This window comes from Ixodes scapularis, unplaced genomic scaffold (genome assembly GCF_016920785.2).
Source record: "Ixodes scapularis isolate PalLabHiFi unplaced genomic scaffold, ASM1692078v2 PGA_scaffold1__304_contigs__length_218370807, whole genome shotgun sequence".
In the NCBI taxonomy this organism is placed as follows: Eukaryota; Metazoa; Arthropoda; class Arachnida; order Ixodida; family Ixodidae; genus Ixodes; species Ixodes scapularis.
In genome coordinates, this window is record NW_024609846.1 from 68,815,059 (window position 1) to 68,840,667 (window position 25,609).

Sequence of the window (25,609 nt, forward strand, 5' to 3'; positions counted from 1 at the left end):
CGGTTTCATAGCCTCACTTTCTTTGCACTGCGGAGTGAATATAGATTTCACATTTAAATATTCTAAGCTTAAATGGTAAAACAAAATGGCTAGGTGGCGTAAGCTACCGCCCGATCCAAAGGGCTCAGCCGTATTCATCCATCCATCCATCCATGTCGGCCTCGAGAAGCAGGCGGAAGAGCTGGGGGAAGTATGGAAGGCGGGTTTAGAGGAACGTAAGAGGGAGTGTGACAGTAGGGTAGAGCGCCTGGAAGGGGTAATTCGAGCGAGTGAGAGTAGCGAGGGAAGAAAGGAGGAAGTGTCAGTTCTAGCGGGACGAACCACCAGTCTGCAGGCTGGGGTCCCTGGTGGTCGGGAGTCCGGCCTGTTGGCAGGCGGGCTCGACGACGCTGGAGAGCTGATTGAACCTCAGCTCAATGGCGCCTTCGAGCAGCAGGCGTCGGGCAGTCAGGTGACAGGAGATAAGTCGCAGGACAAAGGCGCGCAGGCACCAGGGGGATCTAGGGTACTGGTAGTGGGGAGCTCTAACGTAGCACGGGTTAGGAGGGGTGTACATAACAGGGTGAAGGGAGACCAGAGGGTAACCGTAGAGGTCCAGCCAGGGAAGTGTATGGTGGATGCTATGACCGCAGCACGTGAGGGGGTGTGGGATAACCGGGAGGGAAGGAACCTAGTAATAGTTCACGCGGGGCTTAATGATGTGCTGAAGGGTAGGAGCCAGAACCTCGGAAAGCAGCTAAACGTGGGAATACGTCAGCTGAGGGACGTGTCTGAGAATGTGCATGTGGTTGTGTGCACCATTCCAGAAGTTCGGGGGCAGTCCGGGTTAACGGAGAGGAGGGTTGTCGAAGCCAACGGAGTAATTAAGGGTATGAGTCGACAGCTTCGGTACGACGTAATGGAAGTAAACAGAGAGGTGTACGAGGCTGGCTCCCGCCCTTTTGCAGATGGCATTCACTACAGTGAGGCCACGGGTTACAGGGTGGGGGATAGGATGGGCCGCACGGTGACTGCTTTTTTGGGGGGACCGAGGGCCCTGGGGGCACTGAAGTAATTGAAAACCCAACGAAGTCAGGAGAGGCACCCAGGGTTAAAAAGATGAGAAAACGTAAGAACAGGTATAAAAAAACAGCACAATCAGACATCGGATATATTAACATATAGGGTGGTAGAAATAGGTTAAAATGGGAAGAGGTAGAGGAGCAACTAAGAAAGGAGGATTTAATGGTGTATGGGTTTGTGGAAACACATCTCAGAGACATGGAGCAGCCACCTTGCAACCTTGACTATGTGTGGGAAGAATGCAACAGAATGGAGGGAACGAGGAAGGGAGGTGGAATTGGAGGATTTATTAAGAAGAATATGAACTTTCAAAGGGTCAGAAAAGAGTGCGCCGAACATTTGTGGCTGAAAGGAAAAGTTGCTGGGGAAGCAACAGTCCTTGGAGTGGTTTACTTATGGACAGGGACAGGTGCTAAAGAGGAAAACAGAAAAATGATTGATTGCATATCAAGAGACATTAGTGAACTAGGGGAAGGCTCCGAAATAATTATTATGGGAGACATGAATGCCCATATTGAGGGTCTGGATGGGTATACGGACTCAACTGGAAGCATATTACTAGAACTGGTGAAAAAACACGACTTAGTTTTATGTAATACCAGTCAGAAGTGTGACGGGCACATAACTTGGGAAACTGGCAATCTGCATTCAACTATAGATTACATACTCATGTCACACAAAATATATGGTAAGTTACAAGTAATGAAAATAGATGAAGAAGGTTCCAAAAGTCTTGGTAGTGATCACAAACGTATTAAGCTGAATTTTGCCAGAGAAGTAAATGCTGAAACTAGACAACATAATTCAAAGCAAACTTTCTGCAGCGACAAAGAGTTGGAAATAGTCGTTGAAAGAATAGAGGCAGCAGTTTCAGGGCAACGGCATACAGATTGGACCTATGAGAGCCTAACTAGGCTTTTTGCTCTAGAACTAGACAAAGTTAAGAGTAAACGAAAGGGGAAGCAAGGACATAGACCAAAAAGCTGGTGGGACAAAGAAGTGAAGCAAGCGATGCAAAAACGTCAGGAAGCCTCTAGAGAACACAGGTATTCCAAGCGTAGTGGGGAGTCCGAAACGGAAGTAAAAAGAAAATGGGATAATTTTATAACATGTCGCCGAGAGGCATCCAGTTTGATCAATGCGAAAATTCAGAGAAAGGGTGAGGAATGGATGAGTAATGTAAGTAAGAAAGATAGAAACGCTGCCAAGAAGTTTTGGGAGCACTTGAACTCACTCGGTGAAACAACGCAAGCTAGACAGAGGTTCATACTCTCGCATCAGGGAGATCAATTAGAGGGAGATGATGCGATACAATATATAGGAGCAGTGATGGAGGAGAAATTTCGGGAACGGTTACATGTGGAAGATAGGAGAACCGAAGGAAGTAGCAATCCAGTTTGTGACATCGCGGATTTTGGACAAAGAGAATGGGAAAAGGCGGAACGAAGAGTCCCTAGTGGCACGTCGACAGGCACAGACGGTATCCCTATCAAGCTGGTGAAGAATTTGGGTCCTAAATCTAAGGCAAAACTAAGGGAGGTAGTGAGTACCATGATAACAAAAGGAAATGTTCCAGATGAATGGAGGCTTAGTAGGATGAGTATGATATATAAGGGAAAGGGAGATAAGTCTGATATTAGGAATTATCGTCCTATAACCGTGACACCGGTTATTTACAGGTTGGTAATGCAGATTATAAAGAAGAGACTGGAGGAATGGGTAGATTGCGAGGGCATACTGGGCGAATTACAGAACGGGTTTCGAAAACAAAGAAGGTTGGAGGACAATTTATTTTCTCTAACACAGTGTATAGAAATAGCGCAAAAAGAAAACAGACAGCTCTGGCTGGCATTTCTGGATATCAAGGGTGCCTATGACAATGTGAACCAAAGAAACCTGTGGGACATAATGGAGAACTTAAACCTAGATGAAGGACTAACAGCACTATTAAGGAACATTTACAAAGATAACAAGGTGATTATAACATGGGAAGGAAAGGCGACAGGGAAAATAGAGATAAGACGAGGCCTTAGGCAGGGGTGCCCGTTATCGCCTTTGCTGTTTATGTTGTATCTGAGAGGATTGGAGGATAGACTAGAGAAGAGTGGGCTTGGGTTCAACCTTTCTTACAGTAAGCTAGGCCAAAAAATTCAGCAATCCTTACCGGGATTGATGTATGCGGATGATATTGTACTAATGGCTAACAACAGGACAGAGTTGCAGGAATTAATGAGCATCTGTGGTAGGGAAGGAGAGGAATTAGGTTTAGAATTCAGTAGCGAAAAATCGGCAGTCATGATTTTTAACGAGGATGAAGTTGAGAGGCTGAAGATACAGAATATTACAGTTGAGAGAGCTAGTAAATACAAGTATCTAGGAGTATGGATATGTGGTGGTGCAGAATATCTCAGAGACCATGAAAAGTATATAATAGGTAAGGGCAACAGAAATGCAGCTGTAATGAAAAATAGAGCACTTTGGAATTACAACAGGTATGAGGTGGTGAGAGAGATTTGGAAAGGGGTCATGGTGCCTGGCTTGACTTTTGGAAACGCAGTGCTATGCATGAAATCCGAAGTGCATGCGAGACTAGAAATAAAACAGCGCGGAGTAGGTAGACTGGCTTTGGGGGCACATTGCAAAACGCCAAACCAGGGAGTACAAGGAGACATGGGATGGGCATCATTTGAGAGCAGGGAAGCGGTGAGCAAGGTAGAATTTGAGGATAGGTTGAGGCAAATGGACGGGGAGCAATGGGCACGAAAGGTTTTCAGCTATTTATACATGAGGAGTGTAGACACAAAGTGGAGACAGCGGACTAGGAAATTAAGAGGAAAGTTTTTGGGCTATAGCGAAGATACGGAAGAGCAAGTCTCAGTTAAGAAGAAAGTTAAGGCCACAGAAAGAGATTGGTGGCTAGAGGGAATGCAGACAAAGACGGCTCTGGAAAGCTATAGATTAAACAAAAGAGTTATTGCCAAAGAAAGCATTTATGACAATTCTAGGGGAAGCTCATTGCTGTTTGAGGCAAGAACGGGTGTTCTGCGAACCAGAACATACAGAGTGAAGTACCAGGAAATTGATACAGTGTGCACTGCTTGTGGAGAGGAGGACGAGACGGCTGAACACTTGATACTCTACTTTAAAGGGCTTCACCCTATGCCTACCGAAGACAACATAGATTTAATAAAGTCATTGGGTTTTAGAGACAGCGAAGGGAGAGTGGATTTCAAGACTGTAGAGATTACCAAGCAAAGATTAAGTGAATGGTGGCAGAAATCGAGAGAAAACTAGGTATTTTCTTATCCACTGATGGCAAGGGGGTTTCATAGCCTCACTTTCTTTGCACTGCGGAGTGAATATAGATTTCACATTTAAATATTCTAAGCTTAAATGGTAAAACAAAATGGCTAGGTGGCGTAAGCTACCACCCGATCCAAAGGGCTCAGCCGTATTCATCCATCCATCCATCCATGGCGGCGACCTGGAATTGGCGCGGACACTGGTCTATAAAGCAAGAAGTCACGGCAATTCTACTGAGCGATAAACTCAACTGGTTATAAAGCAAGGTGTGCTGACACAGCGAAATGCGGCGCAATGCCCCAGGCGGTATCTCGTGTTTCGGAATGTGTAGCAGACGCTCGTAAGCCGCCAGCGCCATCTCCGAGGCGGTACCACGCGCCCGATTCCGAGTTAGGCGCTGTGCCGCAGAAAAGCGGGAAAACACACATGTTTGCAGACAGAGTAGGACGCGCATGCGCTTTTGTGTGATCTCGAAACCAGGCGACCCGCCGGCAGATGGCAGAGCAACGCGTTTCAGCCGCAGCTCGCGTGTCCTGGAGACTTTTGTCCCCGACAGTACGTACGTTTACTCCGGACTTCATGAACCCGACGGCGCAAGATCAAAGAGCACCGCCGCCATCGCCACCCGGTTTTCTCCGCACTTTGCGCGACGACGGCACTGCAACGGAGGGCACTCGCCTCAGCGTTAACAATCCGCGAAATAGATTAATTTCCCAATCTTGAAGCCATTCCAAATTATAAATTAAAATACCTCGGCGTTGTTGAACATCTGACGACACAACCAACACAACTGTGCCGCTGGCTGCGTGAGCCTGACACAACTGTGCCGAGCGCCTGCTCGGCACCGTAGTTGCTCGTGAGGGCCTGCTTATTTGTAGTTGAGACGATGATTCCACATCTTTCGTGGTGCTTGCAATAACTTCGAAGGGCAGGGGAACCTTCTCACGAGGACGTTGAAGACACTCAACACCGGAGCCACCAAAGCAATCGCACAAACCGTCGCCATGTTTGCTTCTTCGTCACTCGCGGCGCGGCGTGGGAAGACATGGCAGACATCACTGAAAGGAGGCCTCTTAGAGACAAGAAAGGGGACGAAAAAAGGAACGAGCGGATCGCCAAGGCACACCGGAAGATGGTGGAGCACTGGACCGACCCGAGCGAGATCCTGGCAGTATACACAGACCACGCAAGAGACGACACGCCGACGCCCGCTGGGGCAGCGGCGTTTCTCGCCCCCGCTGTGGAGGTCACGGAATGCTGCCAACTACCCGCAAGAACCACTATTAAGGGAGGAGAGCTCGAAGCCATCCTCCTGGCTTTGAACCTCTTCGCGCATCAACGGCAAGACCTACGCCCGAGGGAGCTCAGGCTCTTCACAGACTCCAAGGAGGCGGTACGAGAGTGTAAGAAAGCCTCCAGCGCAAGCAGGAAGGTCAAGGAAATTAAGAAGATGGCAGCCGAACTACGTCAACTTGGCACCACCATCAAGATAGGTTGGATCCCGGGCCATGCAGGGATCCCCGGCAACGAAAAGGTGCATCAACTCGCTCGCGCGGCGCTCGTTTCTTTCCGCGAGCGAGGGGGAGCACCCACATCCTCACAACCACACAACCACGGATACGCCGCACCCGGTAATGGGAAGACGTTATGTGATGACGAAGAGTATGATCCTGACGAGGAGAGGATCCTAATCAAGGAGAGGTACAGGACAAGACTGTGGGAACGCCTGCCCCAGACGCCCGACCTTCTACCGAGAGGGATCGGAAGAAGGGACAAGGTCCTCCTCACCCGCATCATGGCAGGCGCCACCCGCTCTCCGGCACGCATGGCCGCATGGAGCAAAGGAAGACGCTCCAGCACGTGCAACAAATGCACGAACAACATAAAAGGAGGCATGACTCATCTCTTATGGGAATGCCCCTACTATCAACAAATTCGGACCAAGTTCAAACCCATATATGCCCAGAACCTGGATGACTGGGTTCACCCAAAGAAGCCATCAGACAAAGAAAACGGCCAGCTTAGTCTCCTAAACTTCGTGCTAGAAGCGAAGCTGGACGTATATGTGTAGATTCTTTTCTCCTTCATACTCTTTCCTAGCGCCACATGCCCAGACGAAGATGTCACTCGGCATACTCCCCTCACCCTCACCCTATATTTGTCGCAATAAAAACGCCTTTTGAATCTGAATCTCGTCGCGAGATGTTTTCTGGCTCGGCTAGATGGAAACCAACAGCGGCAAAGTGGCGTATGGACACACGGCTCTCACATTACGGGCACTACACTCACATACCGCGGTAAACAGGACCGATGCCGGCGAAACGGCAGTCGGCACACCAGCGAAGAAGCCCTCACGGGAAGCGGCGGCGCAGGCCGACGCAGCCCCCCCTCCCCGCGAGCGTCTGGGTTCGAGATTATTGTTCGCTTTTGCTCATTGCGGTCGAGGCTAAAAAGAGCACACAAATGAGGAGGCGCCATTGGCCGAAAGCGGGCTGGGCCAATACCACCTAGAACACAAGGCCTGCGCGTTTCCTCCTCTAAACGTCATCACTAGTAGATCCCCTCAGCGCCCCCTAGCTAGCCCGGATGAGCAACATCGTCTGCTACATCGTCTGCAACATCGTCTGCTCCATTGACTGCTTCAGTGGTTTGTGTAGCAGATAATAAAACAGATGCTCATGTCGAGTGTCTTTTGCTATAGCATACGATGAACTTAGACGTTCACGTGGAGCGTCAAATGCATGAGTAAAAGTGCCTTACTGCTGTGCGAAGGGCCGCAAAGCCCTCCGCTGGGCGCTGGACGCTGGCACTGAACGCCATTTTTGAGGGCGCTGTTCATACTCCGTTCATTCCTAAGCAGAGAACGCAGCCAATGCCAGAAGCACGAGAGCTCGAGGTGGCTGCTTTGAAGCGTTCTTCGGCAGAACGAGCGCGCGCTCGAGAAATGCTCGTCCCAAAGCCAGGAGCGCGTGCTAGCCGGCGATTCACGAGCGTTTCGCCGCAGTAAGGTTGCAACGCCTATTGGCTGAGAAAAAAAGCAAAAACAAGCAAAACAACACAAATCGGAAGTGACGAAAGTTTTTGTTTTGTTTGTTTTTGCTTGTTTCAATTTTATTTTTTGTTTTTACTTTTTGTTTCTCCAAGTGTTTGTTGGGTGCTCTTGGAGCGGTCGCGTCGGTTCCAACGGTCTTTCTTGTATTATACGTTGTCGTGTTATGTGCCGCCGTATTGCCGAGTGGAGTTGGTCGTGATATTCAATGCTTGGGAACGAGCGTCGGCAGTGAAGTTCACAGCGCATTCATGCAAGCTAGCAGGCCCCGTCTCGCCACATGGAGGCCCGTGGGACGCTTGTTCGGAACGTAAAAGGTGAGTGGAATTTACCTACTCTGGTGGCGTTCGATCGTCGATGCGACACCTCAGTGGTGGAATTTGATAGCGCTTGGCTACCTCACGTAGCGTCGGGGACAAAGAAGATAGTAGAGATAATCAACGGGAGTGACATGTGGCTCCCGGGTGCCGCCTGCGCCGCATTTGCATTCAGTAATCGCACTTAAAGAAGGACCAAGCGCGTTGGGAATGTCGGCTTTTGACGAGCTCGTGCAGTCACAAAAGCGTTCTGTCGAAAGACCGGATTTACAAACAGGTCAGGCTTCGCCAATGGCCCTCCCGGCGCGTCGAATTTGTGGCGGGTAATAATGTTACTGTTCATCCTGGTAGGCCTGCGATGGTGTTTTCTGCACAAATGCTGTATTCTGCCTCGTGGTACATTCACACCTGCAGCAGAACTGCTAAGCGATTCTGCTACAGGTTAATCGCGAAGAGTTGTGCTCTTCCATAATGTGCATGTTAAAGTGACAACAAATAAGTGCCTCTCTGTTCTACTTCTTCTTTGGTATTCAACTGGTTGTATTTTCTACTACATTTTGTTCAGACAGCCACTGCGAGACAGGCATTATACTATACTATCCAAAATAATGCTTGAGCATGAGACGAGGTAACAGAAATACTTCTATATGTGCCTGCTTTTTGTGTTTTTGCAAGACAAGGTTTTATGTGCCTGCTTTTTATGTTTTTGCAATTCACTGGCTAGACCACTCTTCTCATGGTTATTGTTTTGTTGGGTGCAAAATTTTCCACCCCAGGTGTCTGATGCTTGCGGCTGATGGCTTCTACCTACGTGCATCAAACAGCGGGCCTGCACCTTCGCCGAGACAGCAGTAAAACAGTTCTGGGTAACTGCAGCGACTGGGTCACCGATGCCGTTCCACTTCCTGCACTGCACTCCGCGTGGGTCAAAGGGCCAGCGCATGCCTTTTATCGGTTGTCGCCAGCCATAGTGAGTATGGCTTGGAGTCACGTCATGCGAGTGAAATGCTTGTCACCTGAGTGACGTCAGTGGGGGGGGGTTGCCGCCGCCGCCGTTGGTGGGGCTATGATGGTGGTCTGCGATCACAGACCACCAAGCACCATTGCACTGTTCCTGGATGAACTGGCCACTCTTGAGGAAGAACAGGGTGCTTTGGGAAGAGCTATGGCGTCCGCTTTTTCACTAGCTCCAGCTGTCGCCACAGACATTTTGTCGAAAGGAGCAACATCTATGAATGAGTAGACGGCGCTGAATGGCCGCAAGGGGCCTCGCTTCTGATCAAGGGGGTCAAGATAGTTCTGTTTCAACAGAGGTACCTCTTGGGGTATTGTACAACACAGGAAATAAAGGGCCCGAAAGTTTTCTACCTCGACGAGGTGTGGGTTATGGCAGGACCAATTTTCTCAAAGGTGCGAGTAGACACAAATGCGGCTTTGTTCCGTGGACACCTTCATGTTTGGTGGCACGAGGCAGTCATTGCTTAACCCTGCTTAAAGATCAACGACTGGACTGGTCAAGGGTGGCATGCCTGAGAGTGGGACAGTAGACGGCTGTTATATACCAACTTTAGACTTCATTCACCCCTTAAAGGGGTACTCCGGCGATTTTTTGAGCTACCTCAACTAACTATATTTTCTGACTCCCCGGCCTTTACCCTTTCCGGTATGCTATTTAGTATCGCGAAATTCATAATAGTTATTGTGACATCGGCAAATGAAAATGATGCAAAAACCGACATTCAAATATTCCCGCACTTTTCAGTGTTGTGACGTCAGTGGTGGGCAGCCTTGCCAGTCGAGCAAGCAGTCTAAAAAATAGAATATGCCAATCATTAGTTCCGTGGTGGAGCGCGGGGACTGGAGCGAGCTTCCAAAGCATTCATTTGACACCATGAAACTGCTTCGAATCAGTTGGGAACAAATTCTACAGTCCAAAAAGTGAACCCCTGCCTTCCACTGACGTCACTTTTTCATTGTTGCCAGTAGAGACTTTCAGTTTGAAAAATACGGTGAGAACCAAAACTGTAAATTCAATAACTTCGTGAAAAAAATTTATTTTGACCTAATATTTGGGATACTATTTTAGCGATGTTGTTTGGTGAGTTCAGCAAAATTTCAAGCAAATCGGGGACCATGAAGAAATCGCCGGAGTACCCCTTTAACTGACAGGGCACTGAAGGCTACATGCTCGGTGAACCAGCCGGTTGTCAGTCTTGCATCACTTATCACGCCCCTTTCTCATACAGATGTGCAGGTCGGACATGAGGCAATAATAGCTTGGCCCACCAACCACATGGCTTCTACCGCCCTGTCAGCGTAGGGGTGAATGGAGCGTAGGGGCGGCAGAGTTGGTGGGGTCTGCTGAGTGCTTCTGGCGTAGCAGTTCGGCAGTGGCGAGTTACTAGAGCACAAAATGCAATACCGCACTTTACTCTGAATGTTGCGAGCCATCGGAGCCAATCCAGTGCCGAAGGTGCGTCACGTGGCCTGTCCGTTGGGCACAACGGCACGTCGAGCACAGTGTCATCTAACTGCGACAAAGAGTTGGATTGGCTCCGGTGGCTCGTATCGTCGGTTGCGGTACAACACAAGGTGAAACGGAGTAGAATGTGATGGCGTGTCGCATCACAGAAGGTGAGCAAAGTAAACAGATAAAAGTTTGATTTTTAGAGTGCCTTTAGAGCGCATCACAGGCGCCCCAGGATGGGCGAGGAGAAACCTCCTCGCCCATCGATATATTGAAGGGGGACCGGGGGTAGAAGGGCCTCTGGGGACTGGGCGGTGCCGAGAACAGGCAAGTGTGTGCGACCGGATTTCGGGTAATCGTGGGAGACAAGGCCTGGGGGCCCTCTTTGTGTTTAGCTTTGGCACAGGCGAATATCGGTGTAATGTCGCATGTCTTTGCAGTTTAGACTGAGTGTTTTTGAGCGTTGTGTTTTCGGAACAAATAAAAGGGAGCGGAATTCCCGCTCCCGTGAAAGAACCAGGCTGGACTCTGGTTGTTTGACGGACCACATGGGATCTGGCGTATCGGCGGCAGTGTGCGATTTCCTACGATGTGTCCTTTAAGTTTCATATATTTTGGTCTTGCATTTTAACCACTATTGTATAACTTGTTCACACCATTGTTTAACATGTTTGTTTCCTATGGTTGCATTTACAATTGCACTGTGTAGTGCCCCTGGCTCCGAGGGTAAAATAAAGGAATAGAAACAAACCGATTCTGTAAGCTGCCAAGTTCAATTACAATCTTCTCTTTCTGGATATGTACTGTATAGACTGAGCACCGGGCCTGGACAAGCGTAAGTCCGTTGCCACAGACTGAATGCCAGCAGAGCTGCCGAGCCTCGCTTGTGTTTGGTCCCATGGTGGTGCACAGTAGAGCACTGTGTGGGCCTACTTTTTGAGGCCAATCCCGGGCCTCCTGGCAACCCGTTCTGTTCGTCCTGACAACAAAGTGCGCTTAGTCAGCATACAAAGACCACTGTTACACTTGTTTGAACAAGATTGCAGCTTTAGCGGGCTGCTCGACTGCCATGTTGTGGCAGCATTTTTTGAAAACGAGTTTCTTGCGTAGGCTGCACTCAATTAAAAGGCTAGGAGGCATATTGAATCACATTTGTCCAATCTGTCTGCCAGAATGTGTGAAAGTAGAACAGATAGCACATAGCTCTTGGTAGAGCAACTCAACCTTGACAAAGGTTTACGGTAGGCCTGCACAGTGGTTTAGATAGAACACATCTAATTTCACTCTCCTTTATCACAGTGTGGAGCTAAAAACTACTAGTGTGCCCTACCAGCTGGTGGTGGTGTGGTGGTCGGTACTTTGCTTGCAGGACTTAACCGAGAAAAAGTTTTCGCCTTTCGCCAAGTTTCACTGAGGCACAGTATAGTTTGCTGCCTGATGCGATCGTAGAGCATGTATCCACCACTTAGAGCTACATGAGACTGGTTCGATCAAAATGAGAATTATATATTGTCCTTTCAGAAATACAAAGTAGTAAACTTTATAACTTGCCATATAATTCTTTTCTTCTTTTAAGCTTTCTTTTTGTGCAAACAACACCAACAGCTGGCATTGAATTAAAGTATGCCTAAAATCGGCAAGCCTTTGAACAACTCTATCGCATGGCCGCAAAGCAAGAAGAAAAAAAACAGCATATCGTCTGCTTTTTTTCCCTGCTCTCGCTTCGGACCACTGGTATGCCGATAGAGCAAATAGTCGTAACCTGTTATAGAATAAGGTGCATAAGTTGTGCACATAATGATGGCATGCAGTTAGGTAATAAAAATAAGTGTCTGACGACACTTCACAAAGCAGAACAAAAAATTGCAATAAAATGCGGCAAAGAAAACAACAAAAAACAATATGCCTTTGCCTAGGAGCGGAGGGGAGAGACAATTTGAAGCCACTTTATGACGCTGTGTCATGTGATTCCAAAATGGCAGTGCCTATGCAACGGTGGGTGAAAAGATCTAGAATTTTAGAAATAAATTGGAGGGATGGCATGAAACCATTGGTAGCGGTCTGCTCTGCTGGCTCGTATGCGACGGGGGTTCACCATCACTCTGATGCAATCACTGTACCAAAGTGCTTGCCCTATTGTGCTGCACTCTACTTCATCAAAATAGAGAATTTGCACCACCAATGTGTTGAAAAATATATTTCCTCAATGCTCAAACTATTTGTTAAAGCTTCGTTATATGCCACTGTCTTATAGCAGATAGTTTTCAACTTTTGATTATTGCTTGATTTACTGTAGGTATGAAAACTTTTAGGAAACTGCAGCAGCTGACCACATGGTCACCCCCTGGCCAAAGCGAGGGGTGTCCTGCAGCCTGTTTGGAAGCCTAGCTTGTAGCCCAAGCTACTCTTGCATTAGTAGCAGACTGCATTTGGAAGACAGTGTGGCTGTAGCTAGCTTCAGTTGCTGCATTGGAATGTGCATCTATTGACATGCTTTCGCTCTGCGTAGATTGTTGAGGCTTGCAAGATGCCAAAGCATTGCCAAATGTAGGAAGCTCCTCCCTGCCATTCTCGTCTTACATTTGGTCCTCGAGGCACACTCAAGTTGGTACAAAAACATGTGATGGTCTACTGAACACCCAGACACGATTCAAGCGATATGTTAGATATCGTCGTTAACGGAATGCGAATGGCTGGGAGTGTCTTACAAATGTCCGGCCTCTATGCATTGCCGAAGGTAGGAAGCTCGTGCTGGAGGCAGGGAACTGAGGTTTCTCCCAGTGTCCTCACCTAGTGAGCGACTTTTAAAAGTGGCAATGCTACACCATGCAATAAAGGTTTTTACGAAACCAATTTGTGGTTGATCTTATCAAAAGCATGTTATAAATCAAATTATATGAACTTGCTCCAGTCAAGAAATGGTGCTGTGTATTCAAATTTACATAAAATAGCTTTTCCTGAGCAACCTTCGAAAAAAAAATTGCATTGAATAGTGCCGCTTTTTAACTGGAGTAAAAAGACCCATGTCTGTATATAACTATCTAGACACTTTCAAACGAGCATACAGTAAGGAAACGAGGCAATGAATCTCTACCCTATACATGTCACCAGCGTCCTTTACTTGTACTACGAGACCTCTTCCAGCACAATGGAAGATCATGATTTCTCGGAGATGAAATGCATGCTTGAATAAAGGGGCAAACAAATCGGCCGCCCTTAACAATGAAACAAGATATAAAATCTGCACACACAGAACAGCCTGGTTTTAATTTCTTTATTGCTTATAACATTTTGGTGTCAACTGGATTGATTGCTGCAATGCTATTAGTCGATATTGGTGAAAAAAAAAAGATGTGCTTGCATTGACCAAAGTGTGAACATTGTAAAAACATTTTTCAGCAAACACAGATCTCCAACAATATCCAGTCCCGCTGGGCAATGGTAGCAATACATGTACAAACATTCTCACATCTAGGTCAGTTGACAAGCTTCTGAAAACGCCAGACGCCTTTTTGCGGTGCGTCTGCTCAGTGGCGCCTGCCACACTATCAGCCCGCCCTATGGACAGATCCGGTGGAATGTTCGATGCACATTACCTGCAGTGAAAAGTGATTTTATTGTGGTTCTTATAGGCTCTTAGGCACCTGTTTCCGCATTTAGCGGTGTCGCCGTCTATGTAACTACCTCACTAAATTTAGCAGGAAATTGAATTGGTGTCGAGGTCATGTGACGTCAATTTTCCCGCTAAATCTAGCGGAGAAACTGAATTTGTTCATGGGTGTTAGTCATCTGACATCATTTTCCCCACTAAATTTGTGTTGGGTCACATTTCCCTGCCAAATTTAGCGGGGAAACTTAACCCGCTAAATTGGGCAGGAAATATAGCTAACATTTTCTGCTAAATTGGAGGGAAAGGAGATGTAAACCCTCCCCTCCTCGTCAAGTGCTGTGTTCTCCTTTCGCATTACAGAGAATTGTAAATGTCTCATTTTTTTTAACGCTGCTCTTCCGTGGAACTTCTCAACCGATAGATCTGAGAACATTGGCGTGTACCGCCTGAGCGGAGGCATCTGTTTTCCCAAGCACCGGTTTTGAAACCCCCCTTTTCTTGAAGCCTTTCAAGAAGACGCTCAGTTAAAGGGCAACTCCACTCCATACTTTCGAGTTTGGGATTATGACTGTTTTTAATGCAGTCAGCAACCCTGAATTGCAAGGTGTAATTCTTTTCTCGTTATTGTGCGTATTTTTAAAGATATCGACACCTGAAAGTTTTGTTTGGGGCGCGGCCAACAAAACCGAAACTAGCCGCTAGAGGCCCCGGCAACACTGGAAATCAGCTGCTATGTGAACGTGACGTCACGATCGTTCTCAATCAACGAGTACACAGGCCAAGCGGCACCTACCTCTGTTGCGCTAGCCGTCTAAGGATAGGAAGTAAGCTGATTTTGTTTTAATTCTGTGTATGTGGTAGTTATCCAGCATATGTAGCAAGAGTTAGTGCATATACCCAAAAGCTAGCGACTAGAAAACCCGTGAACTCGTACGGTGCCGTACTCGGCGGCTTTTGCCGTGTGCGCGGTCTTGCATACTCGTCGCTAGGCCTAAATTGTCATCAGGGCTCCGTGGATGGAGCGGCAATGGTCTACGCTGCGCTGCCAGTGACGTACAGTACTGGAGGCCCCCTTGCTTTCGCGTGGCGGGTCAGTTCGAGACACGAAGCCTCAAAGCCCGAACACACGTGTGCTGGGCTGTACGCGTCTATATTTTCTTTTTTTTCCTCAGGCGCGTAAAAGCCGGAGTCCAAAGTCCACTTGCCGAACAGCGTTCACCCACACCTTCTCCAATTTCCGGTCCGTTGGAAACTTGTGAAAAAGCACCTCCGTGCTGCGCAGCGGGTTGTTTGAGCATCCCACAGCGCTGCAAGTTGCACTCGGCATCTTTCGAGGAACAGCTGGGCAGTCTTGGGCGCACCGAGTTGCTCGCTAAAACGAGTCTTGGAGTTCTCGCAAGCAAATAAACAAAAGGCTATACCGAAGCTACATGGGCTACAGATAAAAGCAACAGCTAAACACGCCAATCACAAGCCAAAGTAGCGGTGGTAGCAGCTCAGAGAAGCGCACTCCGCAAAACGCCTGGACCGGAGAAAAAAAAGAATGATACTGACGTCACGGCCCAATGTTGCTTAAGCGATCGGCCGCCCGCTAAGGAGCAGCGGCTCGCGGTGGGTCGCATATTTATCATCAGCATTAGTTGAGAATGCGGCGTCCCACGGACGTAATATTTTGGCTGGGGTCGTATTTTGTGTCACTACAGCGATACCAGTAATTTATTTCATTTTGAGTTTTGGCCGGAGTTGCCCTTTAAGAGAAAATGGTGACAAACAACCTTTTAGAAGATTTGTTTTTAGAAATACGCAATCCACTGAACTTGGCTGCATGCTCTAGCATTTGCTTGTTCCGCCTTCGCCAATGACAAAGCCGAGCCGGTCAGTCAGCAAGTCGGTCACTTGGGCGGCCACCATTTCAGAGTATGATAGACAAGTTTTCGTGCAAGTCACAACCCTGCTGTTTTCACAATAATAATTTTACGTTCTGCCTGGTTTAGGGCCTAACAAAGAGGAGTGGGTGCTCAAAGTATAGGTCAACAAGCCTCACTGAATCGTGCGGTAGCCTTTAGCGTCTTTCAGATTTGCTTACAACAATCGAATGGATTCACTAAACGGTGCTCTTCTACAACTGCTTGTTGTAGGTGCAGTACATTCTTTTAGCATAAAATAAAGGCACACAGCTAAAGCACCTCAGTAATGCCTAGTAGGTAGCGAAACAAATTTCTCTAACAAAGCGTGCGTGGTTACCGAGACATCACGTTATTCAGAGTGCAGATGCAGAGTATAACCACTGTACAGCTTTGTCTCCGTATTTGCATTATCTTCCAAGGTATTGTCCAGGTACAGGCGGCACTGCCGAGCAGACAAGCAAATTAAATATTTAACTACCAGCACCATTACCGTCTTGCTTCGGCAAAACAAAAGCGGTTCTTGCAATTGCGCAACATAAAAAGAATAGTGCAGGTAGAGCTGCATGGTACCTACGTTTCTGGATATTTGCTAGCAAAATAGCAGGTATTGAAAACAGGAAAATTAACCAGAAAGTGTGATGGGTTTGGGAAGGAAAGAAACGTAGACAAAAGGCAAGCAGTTCAGAGGAGACGACCCACCGAGCTCGAGCTAACGCTGTACGAAGAACAATCTGAACCTGAAATACTACTTCCTGTATAAACACAAGATACCCACGATATTACACGATAAATAGCCACCAAAATTAACGTACCAATTAGGCAGTGCTGTTCGTAAGTCGCGTAAATCGCCGAAGTCACAGAACGTTCACGAAACAAAACGGCCATCTTGGAAAAATCAAAATAGTGATGGTGATAGCGATGAGTCTTCTGTAAAAACTTCGAGGACAAATGTAATCACTTTTTTTTCGTATTCTTGTTTTAATTAATGTAAGGAACACATATTCATCTTAGCAGAAACTAAAATCATGGCAACAAAATAGCCTAAAGTTTGAACATTTAGTTGTGCCGAAATACACTTGGTAATGTCTATAAACCTTGTTTCAGTAATTAAATGCAAACAGAACACAGACTTGGAAACCCTTGCTGATAGCCTTTCCTTGCAAGTGTGAATGGTCAAAAGCCGATGCAATGATAGGCTGAAATACTTAGGGGATAGCATGCTTAAAGTGGCCAGAAATATTAAACGGGGTATATCTATCGTCTTTCCATCAAACTTTTCGGAGCTTAATCTTCTCAATAATTACCTTCTCTCATGTTTCGCAGTAATCCGTGGCATGGATTCACCACACTATTTCTGTCAAGTGTGGCAAGAGGTATGCACCACCATCAGAAAAAAATATGACAATTTATTTAATTACGACAGGAAGCCACGAAAGGTGAAGATGGCAAGACCCGATCCACCAAAAAGGAGTGGGCCTAAGAGTGCAGTCTTGGTCCATGATTCACGACTGTAACCTATGACGAATGCAGAGAACAAAGGAGTCCATCAGGTCAACAGGAACCAATATCTGACCCGAACATGCAGGGCAATGCAGAGCAGGGGCAAATTTATGGGTCAGCCTGGGGGGGAAGGGAGATGATATCATGGGCAAAATGTTGCCCAGATCTGTTTTGTTAACCTAATATTTGTTATGTCACTAAACACCGTTACTAAAACGCTCAGTTGGAAAACTCACTCTTGGAACCTGGACCGCTGGCGTTCACCGAGACGAAACTAAATACGACAACAGCGCCACCCTTTTGCGACGAGTTAAGACATGCAAGTTGTTTTATTTAGCTAATGCAAAATGGCCCTGCGAGATGGCGCCACGTAGAGTTCCTGTATAGGCTCTTTACAGGAGCCATAGTTGCATGACTGTTTTCCACGTACCGCCGCACCGCTACTCACCGAGATGCGATCATGTGAAGAGCAGACTCAAATGCCGTGCACGAAAGTACACATTGCACGCATCCTGGCATACGTTGAGCGCACCGTGCTGCCATTCGCCGAATTCAGTCACATCAGGAGCAGGCTCCATATGCCGTGAAGGAAAGACGGTGCTACGGGGATGAACACGCAACTCCGGCTCCCGTAGGGAGCCTATTCAGGAACTTTAGTGCCACTGGCTCTTCTGCGACTCGACGGAACCACTAAGTGTAGCCGTGGAGTTTCCTTAGTAGCTGCTGTGGGAGAAAGGGCGGCGTTGCAACAGACTTCTTCCAAAACTGACGCGCCCCATCGCGGCAAAATACCACGCAGTGCCCTCTGGGAACTAGTTGGCCACTTAGTTTTGGTTTCCACTGAGCAGCTTCATCTCATGCTATCACGCCGCGACCGAATATGCTGCTCGCGTTTTCGATTATCTGAATATTTTACGAATGAACAATACACTCATTCTCAAGTGATACAAAACGAAGACTGGGCACTTTCCTTGGTTCCAAAAACACTGGATATTATGCGTGCGTATGCAAACATAGTAAGACGTGGCTTAGTGACCTCACCCCACGAGTGCATCTTTGAGCTCAATTTCCGTAATCCCGTCTAGTTAGTACCAGCGCACTAGAACTGAAATTTTGTCACCTTGAGCCTTACACGTATTTTGTGAGCCAAACGTCTGCTCCTTGTTACTTCATTGGGCGAAAAGCAAGCCACATCCTCACAGGAGTATCAAAGTTGAGCCCACCGTTGGCGCATTAACTTTTAAGGAAACACAATAAATTCAACCTCACTACTGCACAAAAGTTACTATGATGTCTTCCTCATGTCATCACATATCTCACATCTCACACACAAATTTTAAACTGATAGAAGATTAAATTTTCGCAAACGCTAAGATCGGCTAGCTACGACGGAGGCCCTAACAAGCGCCCCCTACTCCTCACTAAGCCTTCTTGGACAAGCTTTTACTAACCCTCAAGATCTGTGCCTGAACGGTGTGTCTGAAATTATCTCGGCATACTCAGTCAGGAAGAAAGCAAACACATAAATATTATGGCCATTAGCAACCGTCAAATGCGCTTTGAATAATTTCGTTCGTTCGGCGCACCGCAGAATTCATGCCCGTCCAGTGCACTTCCAGTGAACGGTGCAACATTGTTCACACAAGTGCTCGACTTCTGCTTTCTTTTTTTGTATGTGCGAATGTACCTATATTATTGCAGGCTAACTTTATGAGCATACGCGATGTTGAATATTAGTGGAAGGGGAGCGGGCGGGGATTTCACTTCGTGCAGTGCTGTGGGGCAGTACAGATAAGAGATGAGAAGTGTGTTCGAATGGAGCTTTTCAATGGCGCGTCCGAGTTTTACTTCGCATACTCAGGCGCATTAAAAAAAAAGAGTAATTGCAAAAAGTTGCATTTCGTCTATGAATGCACAAAAAAAAAAAAAAAAAAAAAACTTCCTGATCAACAACACTAATGTAAAGGCGCGAGCTCGATGTATGCATACTTATTGGTTGCTACAGCTTGTTGATTCGTACACAAGCAAGACCCCCCCAGCTTCACAGCGTCGAGATTCCCAGCACTGGCTCGTCCACATACCTCGAAACGCTAACAAAAAGGCTCAAGTACAAAAATACAACAAGCATCTATACATCTCAGGCTTGTGCTAAAGCTTCGAGGTCTGGCCATTTAGGTTAGTTTAAAGACCACAAATGGCGTTCTCGGGACCAGAAAACATGAAATAACGGCCGTTTATAGTCCACACTTCGTGTATAATCTCTTGTCGACGTATTGATCGAAACCATGCCACTCTCCTCCCTGGCTAACTAGTTCCCAGAGTGCAACGCGTGCCGTGTTGCATGCAGGAATTTATGGAAGTAGTCTATTGCGTTTAGTTCGGTTCTCGAGTGTGGATGGAAGCCACTAATCATTTCTTCCTAACAAAAGCTGGCATATGTAGATTTTTCACTGAAAAAAGTTAACCTGGGGGCCCTAGTCCCCCCACCCTTAAAATCTGCCCATGATGCATGTGCCAAGAAAATGAGGGAGAAGAGTGGAAGAGAGCACGCGGGGACGTCAGTACACCCGAGCTCTGGTTAGAAGGATTGGTGGGTACACCTAAAGCTAGCTGCCTTTGTCTCCACTGCACTCGTCGAGGACGTTTGAATGCGAGAGCCAAACACTGGACGCCCGCGTTCTGTAGTCGAACGTGTTCAACGAGTGCAGCAGAAACAAAGGCTGCCTTTATCCCCACTGCACTCGTCAAACGCATTTGAATGCAAATGCGAAACGCTGGACACCGACGTTCTGCACGTGCAGTACAGACAAAGGCAGTTAGCTTTAGGTTTACCCACTGATCGTTCCAATCGGAGCTCTGCGTTTTAACATTCCTGCACCCTCATTCCCTCCTCTCTCTCAATTTCTTGGCACATAGAGTTCTGGAAGTTTAACAACAGTGGCTAGTGAAAAATCCAACAGACATGACATCCACAAAAAAAAAAAGCAGCTTTCTTTGGGATTTTTTAAAGGTGTTCTAAATTGCACAGCACTCATAGGATCTCTTCGCACTTGACCCATCGCCCGTAGCACACTTCAGGACTAATCGCCAGAAGACCGTCCCACACGATCTCGCAGGTCCCCCGAAAATGGGAGACGTGCGGAGGATTGCGAGAATAGGCCAGCAGGGTGGCATACTCTCCCTGACACGATTCGGAACGAGCACGCTTAAAGCCAGACGACTCCAGAAGGAACGTCTGCATGTCCGCAGCTTACGTCCCCTTGTGGGAGGGAAACCAGTGGCTCCCACAACAGACACTCACTTTTCCATTAACAAAATTATTGAGACTTCTTCAATACAGCCGTCAAATAAAGCAATCGTGCTCAGCTGCTGAAGAGCTGCGCTTGTTTTGACGTTCAGTAGGTGCACCGAGAACTCCAACTCGAGTTACTCCGTTCGGAGCCGAGGGAGCCGCTACTGAACGCACCATCACCACTACTGCAAGGGAGGTCACGTGGAAATATTGTGTCCCTGAACTGCTCCTGCCGCTTCAAACACCTTAGAGTTGTCAGAGCTGCTCGTCGGTTTCAAGTCGTACCCAAACCCAGCAATGGGTGTCGCTGCGGAGGGGGGAATAACTCATCAGCTGCCCAAAAACTATATGAGTAACTTATCCCATGAGTAGTGGGCCTTATAGCAAGCTCGTTTCAAACGCACTGGCATTATGCGAGTCATCTCCCAGAGTGCACCGCACTCGTGGAGTGCCGCATGAAGAACCGGTCTCAATCTAACTTACAGAGTGCAGCCTGATGCTGTCACCATTTGCATTGTAGTAAGAGTGCAGACCTCAAACTGAAATTAGCGCTCCGCTGTTCGACATGACGGGCAGGAATGCGATTGTGAGTTGCTGCAACAAGCAGTTTACATCTGTAATGACTTCAAACAGCTCGGCTGTAAGAGATATTTACAGATGGCATTAGTTCCTGTCACAAGCTCAGTACAAAACAGCTGTAACTTTTTGTTAAACGATACACTGGAAAAAAACTGTTTGCGCAAAAGCTTGATCAGAGCAAACGCAAGAAATTTGAAGGCTAGGCACGCCTTGCGGAACAAAAGGATGCCCACACAACGCTTTCTCTGAAGTGTGCTCCTTCTGTACGAACAGCCCAAGTTAATTTTAGGGTTGGAATATTTTTTGCCAGTTTCACGCTATTTTGGATGGGTGCGAACTTGGTGGCGGGCTCAGTCTCGTCGTAAAGCGGTACTCGGTCTTGTTGACTGATATTGCCGTTTCATTTGACACTGCGATGTGCAACACTCTCGAAGCTAGCTAGCTGTAGGGCACGTGTCATTCTTGATTATCGCCGCTTGTCCAGAAATCTCTGTGACACTTGTTAAAAATGCAAGCTATTACCCTCGAGAATCCAGACATAATTTTTAAAAAGTGCAGGACTGTGGAGAGGCAGCGCAACTTGCTTTGATCAGAATCGTGGTGCAATCAACAAGAGCTTGTTTGACTCCTCGTCAAGTGACGGTATAGTGACTCGTGCCCCTGAACGCTTGGATGCCCTCAAGCACCAACGTCCTGGACACATTCTGTCGAAGAACTTTTGCAAGTGTAATCCTAGGGCTACCTTTGCTGCTTGTAGTGCTACTAGAGTTGGAATGAAATTCCATGTCCAGCATTGAGTCTCTGCCATGGTGTTTGCCAAGCTGAAAAACTGTGCTTCTGTGTTAGCAGCCAGTCAAACAACTGTGCCAAAAACAGCCCGTCGTTGAGAAAAGGGTGAAACTTCCTCATTTTGAATGTGATTCAGCTGTATGAGCGAGAGTTCCCGCCAGAGTCACGGACCTGCACCAATAGCTTTATTCCCCTCAAACTTTTTACTGAAAAGGGTGTAGACCTATATTTAGGATCTGGAACAGTTTGATTTGGTCCTCGGTCGTGCAGTCACTCAAGTCCGGAAATATAGGGACTACAAATGTCGGGATGGGCAGGTCTTTGGGCTCTTAAAGGGGCCCTCCGGAGCGTTCTGCGATGGTCTGTTTATGGTGGTAACTCAATCTACAGGCCCTAAGGATCCTAAAAATCATAAAATTACGGTCATGCGTGGCGGATTTCCCTATTAAAGTAGCTATCAAAGTCCCCGGCACGCCCCCCTTTCTGAGATGACCCCGGAAAACGGGAGGGGCATCTCTTTATGCGTCAGCCAATAGCAAGCGAAGGATTCTGGCGTCTCTGCGCGTCACCAACGCGGCCGACCGCCGATCCGCGGAGGAATCTCTCGAACACGTGCGGACCGTCGTCGTCAAGGAGCCCGGACTTAGTGCTCGGCAGTCGTCGTTCGTCGCACCGCACCATCGCGCTGCTGCTGCAATACGCAGTCGCATTGCACAGATGACAAGGAAAAGTTTGACTCGTTGACGTGGAAGGATCGCAAAGCTGGCTTCGGAGTCGGGATCCATGGGAAGAAGGAACACGTGTCCCGCAAACGCACGCCTGCAGACGCCCCGGGAAGCAGACGAGCCGACGCATCACCCCCTAGCAAGAAGCTTGCGGGGAGAAAACATAGTTCGCTGGTTTTGGAGCAATAATTGCGGACTATGTTTCCTGCACCACAACCAGTTTACGTTTTTCTCAAACTCTAATTTAAAACAAGCTTAAAAAGTGTTGCAATAATAATGTTCGCATTCACCCCGAGATGCAGCATTTCCATTGGTCAAGTTTTAGCGATGGGCAGGGAATGGGGGATTGTCTTCCAAGAGAAAATAGTCCCGATATATTTCTTCTGCCATCCGCTTAATAAACGGTTTTGTAATCTAAAACTTTGGATACATATTAACTTGCACCTACTACGCAATATAACATAAACAGACGATCGCAGAAAGCTATGAAGGGCCCCTTTAAGGACACCGAAAGAGGGCAACAAAAACCTAAAATAGGCACTCTAAAAATCAAACCTTTATCTGTTTAATTTGCTCACCTTCTGTGATGCGACACGCCATCACATTCTACTCCGTTTCACCTTGTGTTGTACCACAGCCGACTATACGAGCCACCGGAGCCAATCCAACTCTTTGTCGCTGCCAGATGACACTGTGCTCGACGTGCCGTTGCGCCCAACAGACAGGCCACGTGACACACCTTCGGCACTGGATTGGCTCCGATGGCTCGCAACATTCAGAGTAAAGTGCGGTATTGCATTTTGTGCTCTAGTAACTCACCACTGCCGAACTGCTACGCCAGAAGCACTCAGTAGACCCCACCAACTCTGCTGCCCCTACGCTCCATTCACCCCTACGCTGACAGGGTGGTAGAAGCCATGTGGTTGGTGGGCCAAGCTATTATTGCCTCATGTCCGACCTGCACATCTGTATGAGAAAGGGGCGTGATAAGTGATGCAAGACTGACAATCGGCTGGTTCACCGAGCATGTAGCCTTCAGTGCCCTGTCAGTTAAGGGGTGAATGAAGTCTAAAGTTGGTATATAACAGCTGGAGATTTTGCCATTTGGCGGTATGGCAGCGCGAAGTGGCTCCCGTTCTGAACTGATATTTACCCCTTGTTTGCTGTCGTTTGTGGCCTATGAAGTGTTATGCCCAACTAGTCTTTAATCGTGCAGCAAATGCAATGCGAGCCGCCCTCACCGCCCGCTCCATACAGCCTATCCAACACGTGCTTTAGTGGCGCCCCCTCGAGCCGTCGACACGGAGTGCGGCAGCCGTGAGCACTCGCTGACCTCACTATCCCTCGTCTAGTTCACGGCCACTCAAGCCAGGACCTACGACGTCATGAAGGAGGTTATTTTTTGCTTGTTTTTGTAATTCTAATTTGCCTATAACTTTTAAAATAAAGCGAAATTTGAGAAAAGAAAAGGTTCATTAAGTTTCTACGTTCAGTGCGCTCAGGATCGGTGCAAATTAAAAATCAGTCAAAATGTTGTTGCAGGGCCCCTTCAAGGGGTGAATGAAGTCTAAAGTTGATATACAACAGCTGTCTACTGTCCCACTCTCAGGCATGCCACCCTTGACCAGTCCAGTCGTTGATCTTTAAGCAGGGTTAAGCAATGACTGCCTCGTGCCACCAAACATGAAGGTGTCCACGGAACAAAGCCGCATTTGTGTCTACTCGCACCTTTGAGAAAATTGGTCCTGCCATAACCCACACCTCGTCAAGGTAAAAAACTTTTGGGCCCTTTATTTCCTGTGTTGTACAATACCCCAAGAGGTAGCTCTGTTGAAACAGAACTATCTTGAACCCCTCGATCAGAAGCGAGGCCCCTTGCGGCCATTCAGCGCCGTCTACTCATTCATACATGTTGCTCCTTTCGACAAAATGTCTGTGGCGACAGCTGGAGCTAGTGAAAAAGCGGACACCATAGCTCTTCCCAAAGCACCCTGTTCTTCCTCAAGAGCGGCTAGTTCATCCAGGAACAGTGCAATGGTGCTTGGTGGTCTGTGATCGCAGACCACCATCATAGCCCCACCAACGGCGGTGGCGGCAACCCCCCACTGACGTCACTCAGGTGACAAGCATTTCACTCGCATGACGTGACTCCAAGCCATACTCACTATGGCTGGCGACAACCCATAAAAGGCATGCGCTGGCCCTTTGACCCACGCGGAGTGCAGTGCAGGAAGTGGAACGGCATCGGTGACCCAGTCGCTGCAGTTACCCAGAACTGTTTTACTGCTGTCTCGGCGAAGGTGCAGGCCCGCTGTTTGATGCACGTAGGTAGAAGCCATCAGCCGCAAGCATCAGACACCTGGGGTGGAAAATTTTGCACCCAACAAAACAATAACCATGAGAAGAGTGGTCTAGCCAGTGAATTGCAAAAACATAAAAAGCAGGCACATAAAACCTTGTCTTGCAAAAACACAAAAAGCAGGCACATATAGAAGTATTTCTGTTACCTCGTCTCATGCTCAAGCATTATTTTGGATAGTATAGTATAATGCCTGTCTCGCAGTGGCTGTCTGAACAAAATGTAGTAGAAAATACAACCAGTTGAATACCAAAGGAGAAGTAGAACAGAGAGGCACTTATTTGTTGTCACTTTAACATGCACATTATGGAAGAGCACAACTCTTCGCGATTAACCTGTAGCAGAATCGCTTAGCAGTTCTGCTGCAGGTGTGAATGTACCACGAGGCAGAATACAGCATTTGTGCAGAAAACACCATCGCAGGCCTACCAGGATGAACAGTAACATTATTACCCGCCACAAATTCGACGCGCCGGGAGGGCCATTCGCGAAGCGTGATCTGTTTGTAAATCCGGTCTTTCGACAGAACGCTTTTGTGACTGCACGAGCTCGTCAAAAGCTGACATTCCCAACGCGCTTGGTCCTTCTTTAAGTGCGATTACTGAATGCAAATGCGGCGCAGGCGGCACCCGGGAGCCACATGTCACTCC

The 25,609-nt window shown here is 47.6% G+C and overlaps 1 long non-coding RNA gene across 1 annotated transcript; it reads right to left on the minus strand.

Annotated features, from left to right (window-relative positions):
* Window positions 1-17,101: 17,101 nt before the first annotated feature.
* On the minus strand, window positions 17,102-21,110 carry LOC121836076. Its single transcript, XR_006077773.1, has 2 exons — window positions 20,991-21,110; window positions 17,102-17,230 (listed from the first exon to the last, which is right to left on the minus strand). It is a non-coding gene; the product is annotated as an uncharacterized LOC121836076 (long non-coding RNA).
* Window positions 21,111-25,609: the final 4,499 nt, after the last annotated feature.